The 19,976-nt window shown below is 38.5% G+C and overlaps 1 protein-coding gene across 1 annotated transcript in view; it reads left to right on the forward strand.

Annotated features, from left to right (window-relative positions):
* The window catches only part of ZFAT (zinc finger and AT-hook domain containing), a 127,572-nt gene that overhangs the window by 8,702 nt on the left and 98,894 nt on the right, over nt 1-19,976 (forward strand). The window contains exon 2 of the mRNA XM_064644319.1: nt 2,985-3,159. The gene's annotated coding sequence lies outside the window, so the exon portion shown is untranslated. The remainder of the gene's footprint in view (nt 1-2,984; nt 3,160-19,976) is intronic.

Consider the following 19,976-nt stretch of genomic DNA (forward strand, 5'->3'; position numbering starts at 1 on the left):
TGTCGCTTTGAATATGGTGACTAAATGACTTGTCTTGATAAACACACTAGTTAGATCAGTATCTGCTAAGCTGATCGTTCAGTTAAAAGTCAGGTTATGCCAAATATTAACTAGAGGCAGTAAAATCTCGTCAAAGTAAGATGAATCTGTGTACCTAAACATTCCTTGGTCCTAATAAGCTGATTGAAGCTGTGATTCTGTATGTTAATGTCAAGTTGTATTCTACAAGATCAGGGAGACGTTTGGTGTGTTTGTTGCCCTTACACAATACAAATTTCAGTGTGAAGTTCCTTGTTGTTGTAGTTAATGATATCTGACTTCTTGCTTATATATAAATTAAGAAACAAGATCTTTATTTACATAGCTTAAATTGCTGTTATGTGTAATTGTACTTTTAAATTCCTCCTGGGAGTACCAGGCATCCCAATAAAATCAAACCTCTGTTGCAATTCTCAAAGACTGTTAATTATTAATTTTTCTTTTTTTTGGTGGAAAGGGGAACGTGTTCCTAAGTTCCCTGCTGTAAATGAGAAGGTGAATACTAGTTTTCTGTCATTTTACTGGTAGGCTACAAATCTATTTCTTAATAGTTTAGACCTTTTATAATGTGCTGTTAACTTGAACTATGTGGCTGTTTGCTTTAGTCATTTCTTCCCCCTCTGTAGAATCAAGTTTTCAGCTCTCTGGTTAGTCTTTGCACAGATGACACTTGCAGAACATTGGAGTCTGAAGCACTATGGTGTGCAGACTGTTGATAACTCTGTGATGTTTTCTGTCTTTTAAACTACCACTTTAAATTGTAAAATATATGAGGAGTTATACTTTTAAATAGTGTTGTAGTTAAGCTGGAATTTGCAAGGTTAAATATTAGATTGCATTTGCATACAGAGCTTGACAAATATTGCCAACTATGATACTCTTGTTTATTGCGTTTAAGTGGAGCCTAAGGCAGGTGACTGTAGCTTTGTGCAAGGCTTGAGTTTTGGTGCTTGTGTTTATTGTATACAAATGACTAGAAGCCTATATTTGCAGCATTTCCTTAAGTGTACATTTGTCCCATTGTACAGGTTAACTTTTAGCAGTTTTCACAGAACGTATTTGTTCTAGAAATGCTATTGCTGATGCTTTTTACTCTTTTTTTATGAGTTAAATTTTAATTCTTCACATTGAAAGATTATAGTCTGCGCATTAAATTGCTTTTCTTTAATTAATTCCTTAGAGGAATTCCTTGATGCTTTTACATTTCTGTTGAGCTAATATGGCCTCCACTGACCTCTTCTTGAGATGCTACAGTTAGAGAATCATAGATTGTTTGGGTTGGAAGGTACCTTAAAGATCATCCAGTTGTAACCCCCCTGCCATGGGCAGGGAACTTTACACTAGACCAGGTTGCTCAGAGCCCCATCCAACCTGGCCTTGAACCAACTGACTGAGAAATTTGCAGTTGGTCACTCATATAAAGAATAGAAGCAGTGAGTGTCTGTAAAAATCGCTTTAGTCACTGTCCAAACACCTTGGGAGTTTTCTCCAGTTACCTGTCCTAGTTTGTTTGGCTTTTAAAAAAGTAATTGAAACAAGTGGTAGCGGCTGTGGAAAGCTGAGTGATCTTTTCAGCTTTTCCATCAGGTGAAGTAAGTCTTTAGGACTGTAGCATCCTTGCTCTTCAAACCTCTTTCAGGGAACATCTGGTTCATGAACTGAGTATGTCAGGATTCCTATGAAGAACCACATGTTTACTTATTTTTTTATTTTTGTAAACACATTATTTTTTATGTGTAAGTATGGTGAAATTAGATAGGCAGCTTTTTAAATATTTTTTTAATTACAGTTTTAATTTTTTTTGGCTCACTTGTTTTGTTTGATGCCTGGCCTTAATGAGCTTTTATTTTGGGCTCTTGTAAAGTTCACTTTAAAGTCCTGATAAAATTCTTAACATAGAAACTCCAGACTTAATGATACTTTTGTGTGAGAGCTCCACTCTTGGGCTCAGCTTGCATCTCTCATGCAAATTCTGCAGAGCTGTACCCTTGACCTTATGAAGTAACTAATGCTCATGTGTCAGTAGCTCTTTTGTCAGTCCAAGCCACCAGAGGAGGATGGAACCACATCCTTGGGTAGAGGCTTTCACAAGTATTCTTTGGGAATATTAGTATTCAGAAAAGTGTTATACTGGCAAGTTCTTCAGGAGAGGTTTTGCCCGACATGCTTTAGATGTTTCTCACTACTCAGAAACCTTTTTGTTTATTCTCGTGTTCTTCTGATTTGCTGTGGCCTCTCCAAGGTCCAGGTGCTTTCAGGACTAACCTGTAGTGTACCACCTCCTGCCAGCTGGAGCATTGGTAACAGAGGAGACTTGGAGCTCCTTCTAGCATTTAGGAAAAGCGATTACTGTGGAAGTCCTGCTCAGCTGATTTCTGTGGAGGTGGAGTCTGCTGACTGTGTTTGGCACAGAGGTCTGTGGGAAGAGCTCCATGTTAACGTGCAGTGTTAACAAAAGAGGCTGAAGGACATTTTCAGACTTGCAGTGGGGGTGAACTTGATGCAGGGAGTGAAAGGCAACTTTGCTGATTTTCTTCAAATGTCAGTTTGCTCTTGCAAGGCTGGGAAGTATTGAAGCTGCATCTAAATGGTTGCAAATATAATACTACCTTTAGGGAAGCATGGTTTTGCCAAATTCATTTTGTTGTTGTTTACTGTGACTTTGAGTTCTACATCTTGCTCACATTACTGTTCCCCACTCAACATGTTGATACCAGAGGTCTTAAGTATTTCTGTCTCTTTGGGGCGGGAGGAAGGTTCCTGTTGTGCTTAAACAATTCAGCTATATTGGTTTAATACTATGTTGCCACCAAAAAAGGCAGTCCAGCCCTATACAGTACCTTGCTGTCGGTGCTAAGGATTGTACTGCTCTCCAGTGATTGAGATCAGCTGCCTGTTATAGCAGAAAACTCATCTTTTTTTTCTTTTTATTTCCCCTCCCCCAGGATTAGTTTGCAGCTAATACAGTGGTTGTCCAAGTAACTTGCATCATGAAGTCCAAAAATTCCTGCAGCAATAGAGGAAGGAGGAAGACAGAACAGGACTACTCTTCTGCCACAGTGCTCTTACCATGTTCATTTAAACCATCATGAAAATGCACCCATAGTCAGACTCAGTGGTGTGAGTATTCTTTTCATGTTTCTGTAATAGTCATTGTGCAACATCCTCTCTCATTAAGATAATTATAAAGCAACACCAAATAGCGCAAAATAATGTTCTTGTTGCGCAGTTGTTTTCTGTTTGAAGTATGACAAAGAAGTTTAGTTGTCGTGCATGTAGTTGTTATGTTCATGCATTACTGTGTATTTTGCAGAGCTAATAAAAATTGCTTCAAGATTAACTTGAGGAGAACTGTGTATTGTTATCCTCAGAATGCCTGTCACTGTAGACTGGGTGCTGGTGTTCTTGGCTGCTGATCCTGCTGAACATGCAAGTCATGTTTTGGAAGAAACAGAATTGATATGTGTGCTTCTGGACTTTACTAATGGGTTTGGTTTAAGGATATTTAGACCTCAGGTAGGACTAGAACCTATTCTGAAGTGAGATCTCATGCAATATGTGTAGTTTGAATATTCTTTTCAGCACAAACTCTTTGGTTTTGCAGATCTCCTCCTCTTGCAGTACACTACCCACTAATGTGGGCAGAGGTTTGGGGCTTTTTTTAGATGAATACTTAAGTTAACCAAAGGGTGTGAAAATCATCAGTCAATGCAAGGCAAAGAGTTCACTTTAGCTACTAATCTTCTTGATTAAATGGAGTACCTCTCATTGTTAGTTTGACAGCGTAAGATAATTCCAGGTTTACTGGACCAGAAGGACTCAAAACTCATGACTTTATTGTCAGGTAATGATCTAGGTTTCCCTTTCACCAAGCTATTTCATCTGTTGCATTGAATTGTTGCTTAATCTGTGTTGTCCTAGGAGTAAGTGGTAGGAACCAGTCCTTCTAAGTTACTCCCAAACTGTTTGTTTACTGTAAATGGTTTAATTTTGATTATTATTGAAGCTCTGCATTTGTAGTGTGACAGAAAAACAGTTGAAGTCTTACTGTCCATCTTCTGTATTTAGTTCATCGTGATTTGAAAAGCTGTATTCACTACTGGGAGAAAACAAAAATGAGATTTGCTGGGGAAAAATAAAGACTGAAAATCTGTAGTCTGTCCCTAAATGTATGGCATCTTTGTGTATTGCTTCAGAGCGACGTTTTAAAGTTTTCATGTTCAAAATTGTGTATTGTGGGAACATTCTGCTGCCTCTTTCAAATTTGAGGGAGTTTCTACAAGCAGGCTAAGTGAAAAGATCTTTCATATTGCCTGTTCTTTAATGTACTGGCATAAAATTACAATTTTGAAGAGATGTTTTTTTGGGAAGAACATTGCGTCATTTGCAAAGGTGACCATGAGACAGTTGTTTGGCAGCATATTTAAATTCAGTAGGCTTAGGTATGCAACTTCTATTTTCTCTGAAGTTTATTTTTTAAATATTTGGCATCAGCTGATCAAAATAGTTTTAACATTAATTATTTGTGATTTCAGAACTGTTGGAGATGCCGGCACTGTAGTCTATTGATAACATCTGGCTATTTATAGGAAAGTCTGTACTGATGTAATCTATGGATAATTCTTTTTACAAAGACTTGTTGACTCCACCATGTCTGAGGACAATTATATCAACAAGGCTATAGTTACTGGAAACATGTCACAGGAATTAATGAGATCATGGAGTTGCAAGTGTAATGGTCAGAAGAGACTCTTCCAGGTCTGGTCCAAGCATTTGTTGACAGCATGGACTGAACTAGCCCTCGGTGGGATAAGCCATAGCTTTGAACCTATGAGACCATGAAAACCCTCAAGAACAGCGAATCCACAGCCTCTGTGGGAAACCTGTGCCTGGGCTTCACTACTCTCCTAGTGAAAAAATTTGTCATTGTGTCCCACCTGAATTTTCCATGCTGCCTCTTGTGGCCAATGCTCTTCCTTATCCTGTCTGGCAGTGCTCAGGGTGTTTGTCTTTACAGTTCCTATCTTGGTGTAGCTGTAGAGAGCTCTTAGACAGTCCCAACCTTCTCTGTGCCAGAGAAAACAGGCCCATCTCCCTCGGCCTCTCCCTGTGGGTGATGCCCTTGAGGCCCTTGACCATCTTGGTAGCCCAGGGCTGGACCCTCCTTGGTTCCTCAGCCTCCCACTGCAGTGGGGTCCTCACCTGAGCCCCAGGTGTGTGCAGAGTGGCCTTGCCAGTGTCAGGCAGGGCAGGGATCACATCCCTCAGGTTGGCTCCTGTTCCAGGCGATGTCTGCCCCAGCAGCTGGGCCCTTCCCAGCAGGGCTGTTCCTGCACCAGCTCTCAGCAGCCTGTGCTGATTTGTGTGGTTCTTGTGCCCTGGGTGCACAGCTTTGCAGTTTCCTGAACCTGCTGAGGTTTCTTTTGGCCCCATGCTCGGGTTTATGCTGGTCTGTGTGTGTTTGTGGAAGCGCTGGCATTGCCTGTGTCAGCGGCCTTTTCTGTGCTCCCCCCTCCACTTTGCCTGCCGGTTTGCTGAGGGTGCACTTTGCCTGATCTGCCTGGTTGCTGATGAGTGTTTGGAGGCCTGGCTTAGCCCCCAGAGCCAAGCTGCAGCTGGGCACTCAGCCCTTGGTTGCAGCCATGTGAGCCAGAGATCCGGCCAGTTTTCCAGGTCAGCTTCCCTTCTGTTCGTTGAGCTTGAGGCTCCTCGGCTCCCAGGTGAGACTGTGGTGGGAGACTGTCTTGAAATTTGTCCTAAAATCCAGATGTGTTCTGTGGGCCATTCGGTTTTCATCAGGGCCCCCCGTTTCTTCTTGTGAGGATAGTTGGGTACATTCTGCCTCTGATAAATCTTTGTTAACTCCTTAAGGTAATCAAAATAATTCTATCTATATTTGTTCCATCTTCCTTCCAGAAGCTGATGGGACTCTCTACTTCTTGAGTTTCTCAGATATGAGTATGGTGGAAACCTCCTGTGAATGCCATGACACTTTTAGTAGATGATAGCTCTGTCAGGCACATTGTGTGATTCATGGGGTATCCTGCACGGGGCCAGGAGTTGGACTCGATGATCCTGATAGGTCTCTTCAGCTCCGCATATTCTGTGATTCTAGGAGAAATTCTTTATAGAATACAGCATAAAAAAATGACAAATTTAGTAGCTGTTAAGTAAAATTTGTAACAGTCACTATGAAAATTAAATATTAGTTATACGATTTATGAATAGTTTTCCTACTAAAAGTCACTTGTGCCTTCTCCAAAAACTTGAATGCCTGTTATTGTAGTTCAGTAACTAAATTTTAACTCTTACACTGCTCCAAGTAGGGAAGCTTGACTCAAATTTATCAGTTATACTCCTGGCATATTTGCAGAAGACTGGCCATGACATTAGATTTGCAGACTAGGAGAGTCTATTTTAATTCTTGTTGTGTTATATATTATTGAAGGAGGCAGCTTGATTCTAGAGGAGATGGTGTTTGAGAGGCTCTGAAAGTAGTAATTTTCCAAGTCTATTTGTCAAATCCGATTTAAGATTGATTCTATAATATGGAGTAATGTTTTCCAAATGAGCTACTTGGCTAGCACAGTGTATCTGGTTCCAATTACTGTCAGTAAATCCTGAAAATTATTTTTTGAAAATGACTTCGTGAAATCTGCATTTTAAATGGAGATAATCAGTCTGAGAGTAGTTGAAAGGAGTTTTGTGTTATTTCATGCTATATGGTTTTGGTTTTGTTTTTGAGATTGTTGATTGTGAAGTGGATGCCATGACTGCGTGCTGTTCTTGCAGGGACTGTTTCCTCTGTGGAAGCAGCCTGGATGTGTGTGCTTGAAAGAATGGGTCTCTTGGGGATTATTGCAAAACAAGCAGTTGACTTTTTTTTAAAAAAACTTGTGCATAAGGACAAAGATGCTTTGTAAAGCCAAGTGCTGTGTGCTTATCTGATGTTTGGGACTTGGATGCTTCCTGGGTTGAGTTTATTTTCTTTGAAGTAATTTTAAAAAGTGTATATACTCTGGGATTAAGGTCAGGATTGATACTGGTGTACAGATCACTCCTCAGTCTGATATCCTTTGGGATTTAATTGCGGTGGAGCAGCTGAACTCACTTGATGCAGCAGGGAAAATTGGTGGTTGTGGCACTATACTTTCACCAAAGTCTACAGGCAGCAGTAGCAGCCTGCAGACTCTGCTTTCAAAATTCAGTGTGATGATGCCAGGACTTGTCATATTTGCAAATACACTCATTTGCAAGGATTGGAATACGTTCACACAGGATTATCCTTAGAATGGGAACATTGGCTGTGGTTCTCTTGGTACCCTGGCCCTTACCAGCTTCTGCAGCAATTTAGTAATTGGTGCAGACTTAGTTGTTAGACTCTGCTGTCAGCAGAATATCCAAATGTGTCCTTGTTCAGCAAGGTAAGCAAAGGGACTTTGCAGGGGATGTCTGCTTCCAGTTCTCAACTTGTTCCCTGAAAGTGTTACAGAGAACTATTGTTGGCAGCTGATATCATCAGAGAATTATAATTGCAAATGTGAGTGAAAAGTCATTAAGTGAAGGAGTGTGCTAAATGTGTCATTGATTGGAGTCTGCTACACCAGACTCAATTGATATCCACTCAAAACAAAAAACCCAAACAAAACAACCAACAACCTAGCTTAACAAATGACATGTTTATATAGATTTTTTGGTCTCAATCTTTTAGGAAGGTTTTTCCATCCGTGCTTGGCCATATTTGCGTGTGGAAGACTTCAACATTTTAGTAAACTTGTTACAAATAATTCAGTCTTTACTATTTCTAGTATTTAGATTTTTTTATATGGGTAGAGAGCTCTTCTGATACTACTGCAGTGAACATCTATTAAATGTATTTTTTGTTTCTATTTCTTGTCAAGTGTTAAGGTTGGTTTTTGCCCTTTTGTTTTTATCTTCCACTCTCTTAAAATGGTCTGATCAGTGATTGCATATTCAGTCATACGCACTTTCTTTGTATTTTCAGATTGGAGGATCTTCTGAATCTTTTATTTTAGAGATACCTTTAACAAGAAAGACCTCGTTTTCTACAGGCAGCTTTGTCATCTTGGATAAGAGAGATTGGTTACCTTGGAAGAAGAGACAGACTGTGAGCCCAGATTAGGAGCTGGAAGACTCTTCAGGATAACATGGAGATATGTCATGTAGAGGTAGCTGGAAATATTTACAGTGATTTGTTTTAGTAGTTTTTAATTAAGTGTCTACAAGAATCTATCCCATATTAAGCAATCTAGTTTCTCTGTAGCTCTGTACCAGAAATGAGGCAACAATTCCTTTTCTGTAAGAGGGACCAAAAGAGAAGGGTAAATAACTAAAACTATGAAATTAAAACTATGCCATGGACAGCAATAATGAGTTATAATGTTAAACCTACTGAGGTTGCACAACCAAAATTTCTTGATAAAACTGAGGAAGAAATACTTTTATAGAAACATAAGGAAAAGGATCAAATCTTTGTGTGAAATCTGGCCTAATACATTCATAGTATTCACATTTCTTCTGATTTTTGTAGTTCAGGTTGTTCAGGTTTCTCCTGTAGTCAGTGCACTGTTGTAGCTTTCCTGCTAGAAAAGTTTAAGATCTAAAAAAGTGAAAATAACACTGCATGTTTGCTGTACATCATATATCAAAATAAACTGCTGAATGGCTGTGTGCTGAGGAAGAGAAATACAAGGGTGGTATTACTCTTTCCTCCTGTTCTTGATTGCACATTAATCTACTGGTTGGTATGTTGAGGGTAATTCACTATAAGTTTTTAGTTTGTTACATGGATTTTTAAAGTTATTTTCGCTCATTTTTAAAGCAAAATGCTCTTGGATTAGCCACTTCCTATCTCCTGTGGTGACTGTGGAGATTACCAGTTACTGCAGAACTTCCCTGAAATAAAGACTTAATTTGCCTGAATAACATCTTGGGTATGGTACTCCACCCAATGGAGAGCCAAGATGGTATTCCAGAAATAAACATATGGTTTCTTTAGGCTGAGCTGTGTTGCTCAGCCTGAGGAATACGAGACTCTGGTGGGGGAGTGGGGGGTGTGTAACTGCTGCCATCATTCTTAGCCACAGTAGACTAAATTATGACTTTTTCTAACTTTGTTCAGACTCAGATGTGACGTAATTTCGAATCAGGATCTGACTTTTATTTTGGCTCACACCATCATTTTTCAGTATTTTGTCCTCCTTAGGACTCCTTTTGTCAGATAAAAATATTATTTTACCACACAGACTTCTAGTTGCTTGTTTTACTGAAATAATTACATATATGGTATATGTACCCAGCCCTCACTTCAATTCAGTCTGAGCTATGCTGGTAATATTCTGCTTTCATGCTTTCCCATACATTTTTAAAATATCAAGATTTTTTTTTCTCTTTACCATTGGTAATGTTAGATTCAGTCCCTAATTATGTATGTGCTTCAAGCTACGGTTCTTAAAATGTGCTGATTCAAGCACACTTTGACCCAGGGTAAATAGCTGAATTTATTCTTTGTGATCCCTGAAAAAGTGGAATAAAAATGCCTGCGTACTGTAAGGCTAGTTAAAACTGGTGCAAGTCTAATCTCTTAATACTTTGGAGTTGGATAAATTTCTCTAAGCATTTAGTTTAGAAATAAACTGTCTAGTGAAAAGTTGTTCTTCCTCCCCTGATTCCTCTCCCTCCACCAAAGCAAGAAAAAATACATAAAAAAAGGACTTCAGTATAAAATCTGTTCTGGTTACTTAACTGTAGTATCAGAGGAACAGATTTGTATTTAAATAGTTTGATATAATTACATTACTGTAAGGTAAAAAGGGAAAGTATTAAAAAAAAAGTCTGTATTTATTTTTATTTTTTTTAACCTAGATTTATGCTTCAGAGGAGTTTGTGTGGGAGGGAGTAAAGAGCACGTTGAGAGCATATCAGTTCATGTAGCATTGATCCTTAGACTGTGCTCTGGGATACTATCAAATTTTAAAATCTGGATTTAATCACTAGAAAATTGCTGGATGCTGACTGTTGACTTCCGTTGTGAATTTCTTCCCACTGTATTCAAATTTGTGTGCAGTTCCAAAATCCATTTAATATTTATGATTTAATGTTTAATTCTCAATTCTGTTGTGGCCAATACACGACTTTAAAACAAACTCACAGCAACAGTGAGCATCTGTCTGCCTCTCTCACTTCCAGTCACCCTCGGCTTGCATCAGGCATCTGAGGCTAAATGGCTTTGACTGACAGATGGACTGATTGACAGGACCCTGACTCCAAAGCTTACACAACCATGAGCACGCAGGATGCTTTGGACTCTGTTTACTTTTAACTATTTTTATGTGGCCACTGAGGCCTCAAATACAATGAGTTCCAGTGCTGATGCTGGTTGTAGAGTGAGGATGTCTTTAAGATGTGGGGGAAGAGAAAGGAACAGCTCTCTTTGGCTGCTTGACTCCTCACCATCTTCCTTTCTTCTTCCTTTCTCCTCTCTCCTTCTTTGTTGAACTCTGTGTTCAAGGTGCTTATGAAAGGTACAGTAGAAGTTCAGTGACTGGTAAGATAATGCTGAAGGCTTAGGAAAATTGCAGTGAATGTTGGTGGCTTGGATTGCTTTGGTTTGGAAATGGTGATTGAACACAAACTTGAGGTACTGTAATGGCATCTCTTTTCTAGTATTAAACCTTTTTTGTTATTCTGGAGTTTTGGCAGCTGAAGAACAGTTCCCAGGCAGGTGATCTTACAGTGCTCTTGGAAAATGACAAAGAGGTAAATTCCAGGTGTCAGTTTTAAGATTTGCATCATTCCACGTGTTCTCTAATGTGAAGTTAGGAGGGGACTTCACACTTCAAACAATGATATCTTTGATTGCTGTTCTTAAGAAAAACAGTTAAAGCATGAACGAAAGCCAGCACTCTCAAAAGTTCTTCGACTTGTGATGACATTAGAATAAATCCTCTTTGATTTCAGAGCTTTTAAACTTTACAAGGACAAGAGGGCAGTGCCTTTAAGGAAAGCTGGAGTATGCTCTCTACTTCTGTGAGAAAAACAAAGTGGTTCGAAAAGCAGCTGCAGATTGTTCTTAATGAATGTATGGCTTCAGTTTTGACTGAACTCTTCTGAAGTCGGTATCTTTTCAAGCATATAGTTGTACTGTGACCTGTAATGTCTCTGCCTTTCTAACACCTCATTTGGAAATGAACATTTCAGCTCCTTTTATGCAAATACAATCACTTTGTAAGATGTTGCATAAGTATTTATAGCTGATAGTGAGTTCGATAAAGCAGCAAATTTCACTGTCATGTATATTGGCAATTTTGTGATGATTTACTTGGTAAAACAAAAGGAGGTTGTGGAGAGTTTGTTCTCTTCGGGCAGGTGACATTGTTGTAACCTTCATTACTCCTTAAGAAGTAAGTGTTAAAGGAAAGCAGTATAAGAAACGGTTCATTGCAACTTAATGCTCAGCAGCCTAATTAGTCAAATACCATGTGCCTACCTCTGCATGAAATAGCCTATTTCTTTTCAATGTAAAATAGGAATTTTCAGTTTTGGAACAGCCTGAAGAGGCCTTTGTTGCAAATGACCAGTGGCTTTTAAATTATTTATTCTCAAAAATAATGAAGGTCAGCATGGTATCCATAGTGACTGCATGCAGCTTCCTCCTTAATCTTGGCATGCTGCTGTAATAATGAAATTCACTTACTACTAACAAGTTTTCATGTTGCAGCGGGAAACCTTTATTTGTAAACTGGATGTGATTGGCTTTCTGTAACTTGAGAAATCTTGAATACTGTAGTCTTTCTTGACTTTCAAACTTGTCATAATTTCTGTTTTTATGAGTTGCTTGGAGGCCTAAACATACTCCCCCAGAACAAGCAACCTTACATTGCTGAATTTTACTTATAATCTAGCACTGGAAAACTTTTGACTTGAACAATTCTTTTCTTTCTGAAGTGATAAAGGCTACTAAATGGGGGATTTATCAGTCTGCTTTCAGTAAAAGGAAAGCATTCCGCTATAAACTACAAAATTAAGGCATCTAAGTAGTACAAGAATGTGATCAAGCCAGAATTATATGGTTAAACCAAAGTCTGGTGATAGCAATTTCAGTGCCTCCATGTCCATTGCAAAGACAGGGAAACTTTGGCAACAGCAGGAGCACCACAGGAGTCCTTAGAGTTTTGAATTCTGGGTTATGTGGATGCACAATGTTGTGGGTTTGGAGCATTAGAAGAATATACAATTAACTCTAACACTTAATAAATTACTTTGGTGTAACTATTTCATCTTTCAGTGTTATGCATTGTAAACACTAAATTATGGTATTATAAAGGTGCTTTTAACTTGGAGGAAATTGCTGCTGAACTGAATGCAGTCTTAGTGGGAGTTTTGATAGTGACTTGTTGAAGATGGGGAGTAAAATTGTTCCATCCCGAGGTGGTTGTTGTTTTCCATCCCACCCCATCCCTCTCCTTTTGTGCTTACCCAAAGATAAGTGGATTTGGGTTGTTTGGGGGTTTTTTAATTAGTTGTTTGTAATAGAGCTTTAAACTGATCAGGGAGGATTCTGACACTCATGGTAAATATCTTCAGAGTTCTGTCAAGTTTCTGTTTCTGTCATTATTTTTTTTATTATGAACATGGATTGTTTTTGCTTCTCTCTGATTTTGCATGAAGCTATATTTAAAAACATGAATGTTTATGAAAGGATAGCCATTTGCAAAATTCATAGGATGTTCAAAGTGGAAATCTATTTATTTTTGAGGGTCCCAGGAAGGAGTGTATAGGGAATTAAAGTCAATAGACCTTTAAAAAAATATTTATGTCTATTCTAAATATATAAATGAAATCTAGATTTATAAATAATATAAAATAATATATTAATAAAAATGAATATATTTGAACCCCAAAAGCTCTTAAAATGCATATTAAAAAAGGAGAATATTTATTCTAGATGTTGCATTAGCAACTTTGTTAATTTAACGTAAATTACTAATCTAAAACTGTATTTTTGTTACTGAATGTGAAAATAATGTTTTCTTCAGTATTAGCTGCACCGTAGTTGGTTGGAATGCTATAGAAGCGTGTCTGAAATATTTATTTATTTATTTGCTTGTTTTATTTCCCCTCCCCTAAAGGTGACCAGCTGCTCTGCACCGAGGCCCTCCAGTGATGTATCGTAGTCTGTTGCTGTAAACATCCCCGACTGGAAGCTGTACCAGTCCCAGCTTTCAGTCAGATGTTTGCTGCACCTGGCTATGCTTGGACAACAGCAGAGGGAAAAGCTGTCATAAATACATATGTGCATATATGTTCTTCAAACACTGTTTCTACAGACACAGCTGAATTGCCTTCATCTACATTAACTTGATGGCTGGTAGGTGTGATTTCTTGAAGTCTAGTCTGAAATGGACATACAAAGCTGTTGCTTAGATCACTCATGACAGAGTTCTTCACTGCTTTGTGGTATGAACTGCAGGATTAGGCTGTAGTGGAATGACAAGTGGTGTTGAACTTCTTGTGCAGTTACTCATAAACCATTCGTTGCTTTATGAATTGTCTGTTCTAGCAGCTTCTATTGCTTGCAACTCTAAGGAAATATCATCGATGCTGTCAAATAATTAGCAGGAATCTTATCTGCTGTGTTGTTTTTTCTGGTGGTGTACATTCTGAGTCACCTTGTGAGTGAGTGGTGCTCTTAATTGTTTGTAAGCTGGACACAACCCAAGGCCAGAGTAAAGGTTTAAAAAATATGACACAGTGTATTTTTGCTTTTCCCCCCGTGCACGGCGTGTGCCCTTGTCTGTGCTGTAGTCAGCTGGGTTTGTGCTGCCCTCACCATGGCACTGCAAAGATTTGCTTTCCATGGAAATAACAGCTTGAAAGTATTTGAAAGTATTTCTTCAGAATTAAGTCTTCGCTGATTCAGTTCCTGTTACAACAATCATGTCATCAGGAACAGCTTTCTGCAGAAAAGCTTCAGCACTTGCCACTTTTCTGCAGTAGGATCTGCACATGCTGTTGCCTGGATCTTGTCTGGGATTTCTTTCCTCCTTTGTTTCTCTCTAGTCTTCTATTTTAAAGGGAAGACTTATGTGAGTAACTGCGGCTAAGACAGAAAATATTCTTGCAATAATTTAGCTCTCCATTCTTTCCCCTCCCAAAATATTATTTTCTTATTCCCTAACACTTAAATGAAAGGCTTTGGTAGTACCACTTAAATTGAACAAACCTAGGTATTATTTGTTCAGCTTCACTGTAGTGGTTCTGTAAAAGATGATTATGTCCAAAGATGCAAATACTTTTAAAAAGTGAAATATTTTCTCTCAGAATTAAAAAATCCTAGAATTTCTTAGTCCTGGGAAAGCTGTATTAATAAGCTGTAACCATTTTGTTTCTCTGTCTGGGTATTCTCTTTAGTACCATAGGAACACATGTGGTGATGAAAGGTCATGAACTTATTTATTGATCTAATTCATTGCTAGCACCTCGACAAAGATTTGTTTTTAAAGCAACTTGCGCACTTAGTTGCACAACCTCACTTGAAATCACATTTTGAATCTACAGAGTTTGATTTCTTAAAAAAAAAAAAAGGTGCTGGTAGTTGTTTTCCAAACTTTCTTTGGTATAAATATTTAGCATTTCCTCCTTCTCTGTAGCATTTGGACTTAGAAGAAAGGAAGTGTTTTCTGTTAACAGCCTTCTCTGATCAAAGTAAACGTTTTAGCTTTAAATTAATCTAGTGGACATTTTGGTTAGTGCTGTCTTAGCCATTCCACGTGCCAGATAAGTGCTGCCTTTTTTTTTTTTTTTTTTTAGTAAGCTTAGTTCATGTGCAGTTTGTCGGTCCAGTCTTTTGAAATTGTACTTGTGCATACATTTATATTGTACTGGTGTCTAATGCATGTACTCAAACACAGCTGTCACATGTCAGCATATGAAAATAATTTGAAGTGGCTTGTAACAGCAGGAAATAAATAAATTTTAAAATTTATTGCATTTTTGTTTGTTTGAGGTTTTTTTGCCAAGTGGTTGAAATGCAAGGACCTGCTTTTTTTATTCACAAAATACAGAGTACTGAACCATTTTAACATGTCTCAAACGTGGCTGTGGTTTGTAGATGAAGAAAGTGGGCGTTTTAGTGTTGTCCAAACGCATATTTATGCCATGATTCCAGGTGAGATTGAGGCACTGGGATTGCTGGGAAGGGAGGATGGGGATTTGGTGTGGTAGCTGTGCAGTTCTGTTGGTGGGGATGAGGAGTTGAAGCAACTGTTGCAGAATGAGGCAGCAGAGGGCCACAAACACAGCAGTGAATTTTGGGTACAGAAGAGGCAGATTTGACACCTCAGCCTGGGGATCTACAAGGAAGTAGCCTTGTCTTTTTCTCGTGAAGCCTTTGACCTTTGCCTGTGTTAGAATGCTGTGGATCAGTTCCTGATGTTTTACAGTGCACCATTTGTGAAGCAGAAGAAGATACCTGAATGAAAACCAGGCTGGGAGTCCAGAGCCCAGCAGTGCCACTGGGGATACACAGCTACTAATTTTGGGTGGCTGCCGTGTGCTGTATGTGCAGGTGCAAGATCCTGCTACTTTTGGAGGAGGGAAGGTCATCTCTTGCTGGGCAAGTGGAGTATCTAAAGTCTGATGTTTGGAGTCTGGATTAATTGCCTGTAGTGTTCCTCTGAGTGCTTTTTATAACCACTTAAGAGCAACACATCAAAGTCCTTGGTGACTTTAGACTGGCCTGGTGAAGCCCTGTCTTCCCTTGCTCTGAACTCACAGCTGTGCTCAGCAGAAATGCTTGAGCTCATGTTTTCCTTCATACAAAGAACAACTGTTAAAACATTTGGAGGGCTTCCCCCCCTCCTCTGTGCATGAAATAATCTGCATCTGTGATTCCTTTTCCCCAGTAAAGCTGCAAAACACCTGTTCAGAGAAGAGCTGGGAAAAGGCTGAGGTTTGGCCTCTTGACTGATCAGATTCATTGAAGTTTTCTTTTCCTGGACTGCTGGGGTCTTGTTTGTTTGAGATTGTTCACATTAAGTTAAACGTACCTGTAAAATATAAGATAAGATGTTGAAGCTGAAGTTACAATGTTCTGCTCTCTTGCTGTTATAATGACTTGTAAATCTGTGTGGAGGAAATTAAGAATGAAAACAATTGAAATACGAGAAGTGCCTTGAAAAATTTCTGGAGGAGGAATGAGAATTAGTTTAGGAACATACAAATATGAAGATGTACAAATGTAACAACTGAAGCTGTAAAATTTAGCACACTAAGGAAACTTGAAATATTCTGTATCACAAAGATTTATTTTTGCACAAAATTTGAGATGGGCATCTTTGAGGACTCCCAGTTCGTACCACCCTGTTAATCTCCCATACATATTTTGCTGAGTTTCAGTTTTGAAAATGGTCTGAGATTTCTAGAAGGGGTCTGCTCTGAACATCAAGGGCTTTGGCAGGTAAGTGCAATAGAATTCTGATATACACAGGCTGTAAGAAGCTTCTTTTTTTCCCTCTTGTATCTCTGCAACATCAGGGATGGTACATGTGTACTATTGTGTTCTGATATTTAGAAGATTAAATGTTAAAATATGTGTTTTGACTTAATAATATTAGTAAAGACAGAAAATAAGAGTTGCATGTGCATTTTGAGTTGTGCAAATACATTGAAGTATGTCTGTGCAGATTCATTTCTTGGTATCTTGAAAGCCAGTGCTGTATTTGTGTTGTTAAGCTAATTTTTAGTTCCTGTAAACATCCTACACTCAGCTATAACAAGTGGTGGGGCTGGGGGATGGATGTTTACTTCAACTGACTTGAAAAGGCAGCTTTCCTCAATGACCAAGTGACATATTGGCAAGCAGGGAATACTGTTTTTCGGCAGTATTCAAATAAATTTACTGTATTATAAACAGTAATTTCTGTGGAAGCAGTATGTATTTCTGGAGACTTCTTAATACTCAAATTATGATGTAAAGTATGCTGTATAAAGGCATACATATTTATTGTGAAGCAGCCTTTAACTGATGGGATCTGTATCTTTCTAATTGCAAATAAACTGTGACAATATATCTTTGCTTGAAAAGTGACTTCTGATACCCTGATGACAGAGATATAATCTAAAATCTTATATTGAATGTTCAGTTCGCAATTGCAGCAGTGATTTATTGCTTGTTATCTACTTGCTCATTGTCAAAGGCGGAATAGATTTATTGGGTACAGCAAAAGTAATCCCCAAACCAAGAGATCATTGAAGTAGTAAAATTACTAAGATTTAACCATTTCTGTTGCCCTTTATATCTTTAAACAAGAGAAATATCTTTGGCAGAAAAAATCTGGATAGGAAAAGAAGGAGAACAAACATCTCTTGTTTTCCGAATAACTGTTCTTAGATGAATTCTTGTCTCTTGGAATCACATTCCTCCTGATGATGGATATGTTGTTAAATGAAATATGACTCCAGCATTTGGAGAATATTAAGTACCAAAAGGTAAAAAAAGAACTCAAATATTTTTATTCAAATGGAAGAATGAAGGACATGGAATTCATCATCACTGGCTTCTTGAGAATTGCTTTTAGAGTTTGGTATCCCTGTGAATATTTGAAAAGCTCAGACTCTGAGATGTTACATTTTTTTGCTTATAAGGCCAAATACGTTATAAAAATTATCAGGAGGATTTTTGCTCATTTGAAGTCACACACATGAGCTCCTTTTTGCTATAATTAAGAGTTTTGCAGTGCTTTTATTTTTGCTTACAAACTGAGGAGATCTTTTTAAATGTAGAAGTCCTTGTGGGCAGGTTCTGCAATATATATGGCACTGCAGGCAATTGCATGTAAGAAAGCACACCAAATTCTGTATCTGAAGATTATCTTGGTGTGTGAACACTGCAGTGCAACCATGTACTTACTCTGTGTGCATGTCTGCACATACAAACATGTTCTCTTAGGCTTTTATTCAGTGCATCTGTTTAACTGTCACAAACACATTTCTCCAGTGGGGTGAACTAGAGAAGTATGAGGGATGTGAGTTCTCCTTGTCAGGACAGATGATGTAATTAAAGCACCTCCAGAAAAGAATCTGTGTCTCTATTCTGTTCCACTCCCCAGAGTCAGGTGCCTCGTGGCATCTCTGGCTATGTTTGAGAGAACTTCAAATTCTCAAGTCTCATGGCAAGAAGGGATCCTCAAATCAACATTTACTGCCAACCAAAAAGTGTAAGATTTGTCTTTTCAGCCTGTGCCTCTGTGTGGAGCTAATTTTGTTGGTAGCATAGACAGTGAGTAGAGAACCTGAGCAGATCGGATGCGGAGGTATTTTTGGTGTTTCAGGAGGTGTTTTTTTTTTTTAATGCATTTCAGATCTAGAATTCATATTCCTGAAATTTAAGTATGACCAAACTAGATTCTTACTGTTGTTTTACTATAGAAAGAACAGTTGTGACCACTTTTGATGCGGCACTTGAAAACTAACCAGGAGTAAAATGTAAAAGCTGGTAAAACCAACGAGCCTGTTGAAGCTTTAATTAATGTTTTTGAATAGTTGGGATTTGCAAGAGACTGACCAGGTTTGGGAGTTAAGTTTTGTTTAGCCACTCCTTGGCTAAATGGGCAGTAAAGTTAGGTTATAATGATATTCTATCAAACAATTTCAAATAGTTTGGCTCTTCCTAAGGGAGAAAACACTCACTGAAGAGTGTCAGAACCAGTATCATGAAATGAATTTTCTAAAGCTAACCAAACTTACGGGGGGTTTTGGGGGGTTTTTTGGGTTTTTTTGTTTTTTTTAGTGAGGATTTGACAGGAGAAGGACCGTTGTGCCTGTGTGCTCCCTTCCACGTGCTTGGCTGTGCATGTGAGCATGGAGGAAGTGTAAGCTGCTAACTTGATTTCCTTCCTGTGAAAACCTTCATTTGAGAATTAGACTGATTTTGGTACTGTTCCTCCTCACTGGGGTAATGTTTATCATCCTGGTTTGTGCTAAAGTAAAACTAAACTTCTATTCTAGAATGTGTTCAAGGCTTCCAAGCATAAAATAACCCTGCAGAATTTGAAACTCTGTTTTAAATAGCATAGTTCACTCTTTTCTTCCATTCTGTTGGTGCTTTTTAAACGGATAAACAGTGATAATCCCACGGCGCCAGTGACGGCATAAAACAAAATGGGATAAATAGCTGGGACAAGGATAGATTGTGCATGATTTATAAGATTGTCTGGAAGTTTTTTATAGATACAACAGCAATGGTAATTCACATAACAGTCAAAAATTCAATTTCTGTTGAAAAACGCAGAGGAACAGTTAATATGTTGTTTTTTCCATGGCAATTTTGGAAATACTCATTTACTCATCTGTTTAATTCTTTCTGAGTTTGTCTTCTGCTAAAGATCCAAGTATTTCAATGAAAGTACATCGATACCCCCTTTACCTGCCTGTTGTGTTCACTAAGATTGTCCTTCCAGAGCTCAGCTCACTCCCTCTAAACCAGCTACAGCAGTTCTGACCAGCTTAATTCACATTTTATAGGGGTTCTATGTCCATGGTAAGGGCAGAGTTAAAACTACTTAAAACTTCAACATGGTTCTATGTTAGCTGAGTAAGAGTAGTGAGGGTCACACCTCTGACGCTGAAGTCTGTTCAGACAGTTCAGGAACACTCTACATTCGTGTTTTCTCTGTTAGGGAACAGCAGATCCCTCACGTGTCCCTCTTTGCAGGTGAGGAAAGCCTGGCCCATGGAACAGTGCATGGCCCTGTAAGCACAACGAAGGAAATGCAGTTTATGTCAGTCAGTCATTTGTTGTCTGATAACATCGCTGTCTCAGCAGGGAAATCATTTCCTGTAAACAATATGGCTTTATCTGAAAAATCTGCCGTTTTAATAAAGTGAAAAATTATTTTTCCAAACTTCACACAAGC

The sequence above is a fragment of the Pseudopipra pipra genome, chromosome 1 (genome assembly GCF_036250125.1).
Source record: "Pseudopipra pipra isolate bDixPip1 chromosome 1, bDixPip1.hap1, whole genome shotgun sequence".
In the NCBI taxonomy this organism is placed as follows: Eukaryota; Metazoa; Chordata; class Aves; order Passeriformes; family Pipridae; genus Pseudopipra; species Pseudopipra pipra.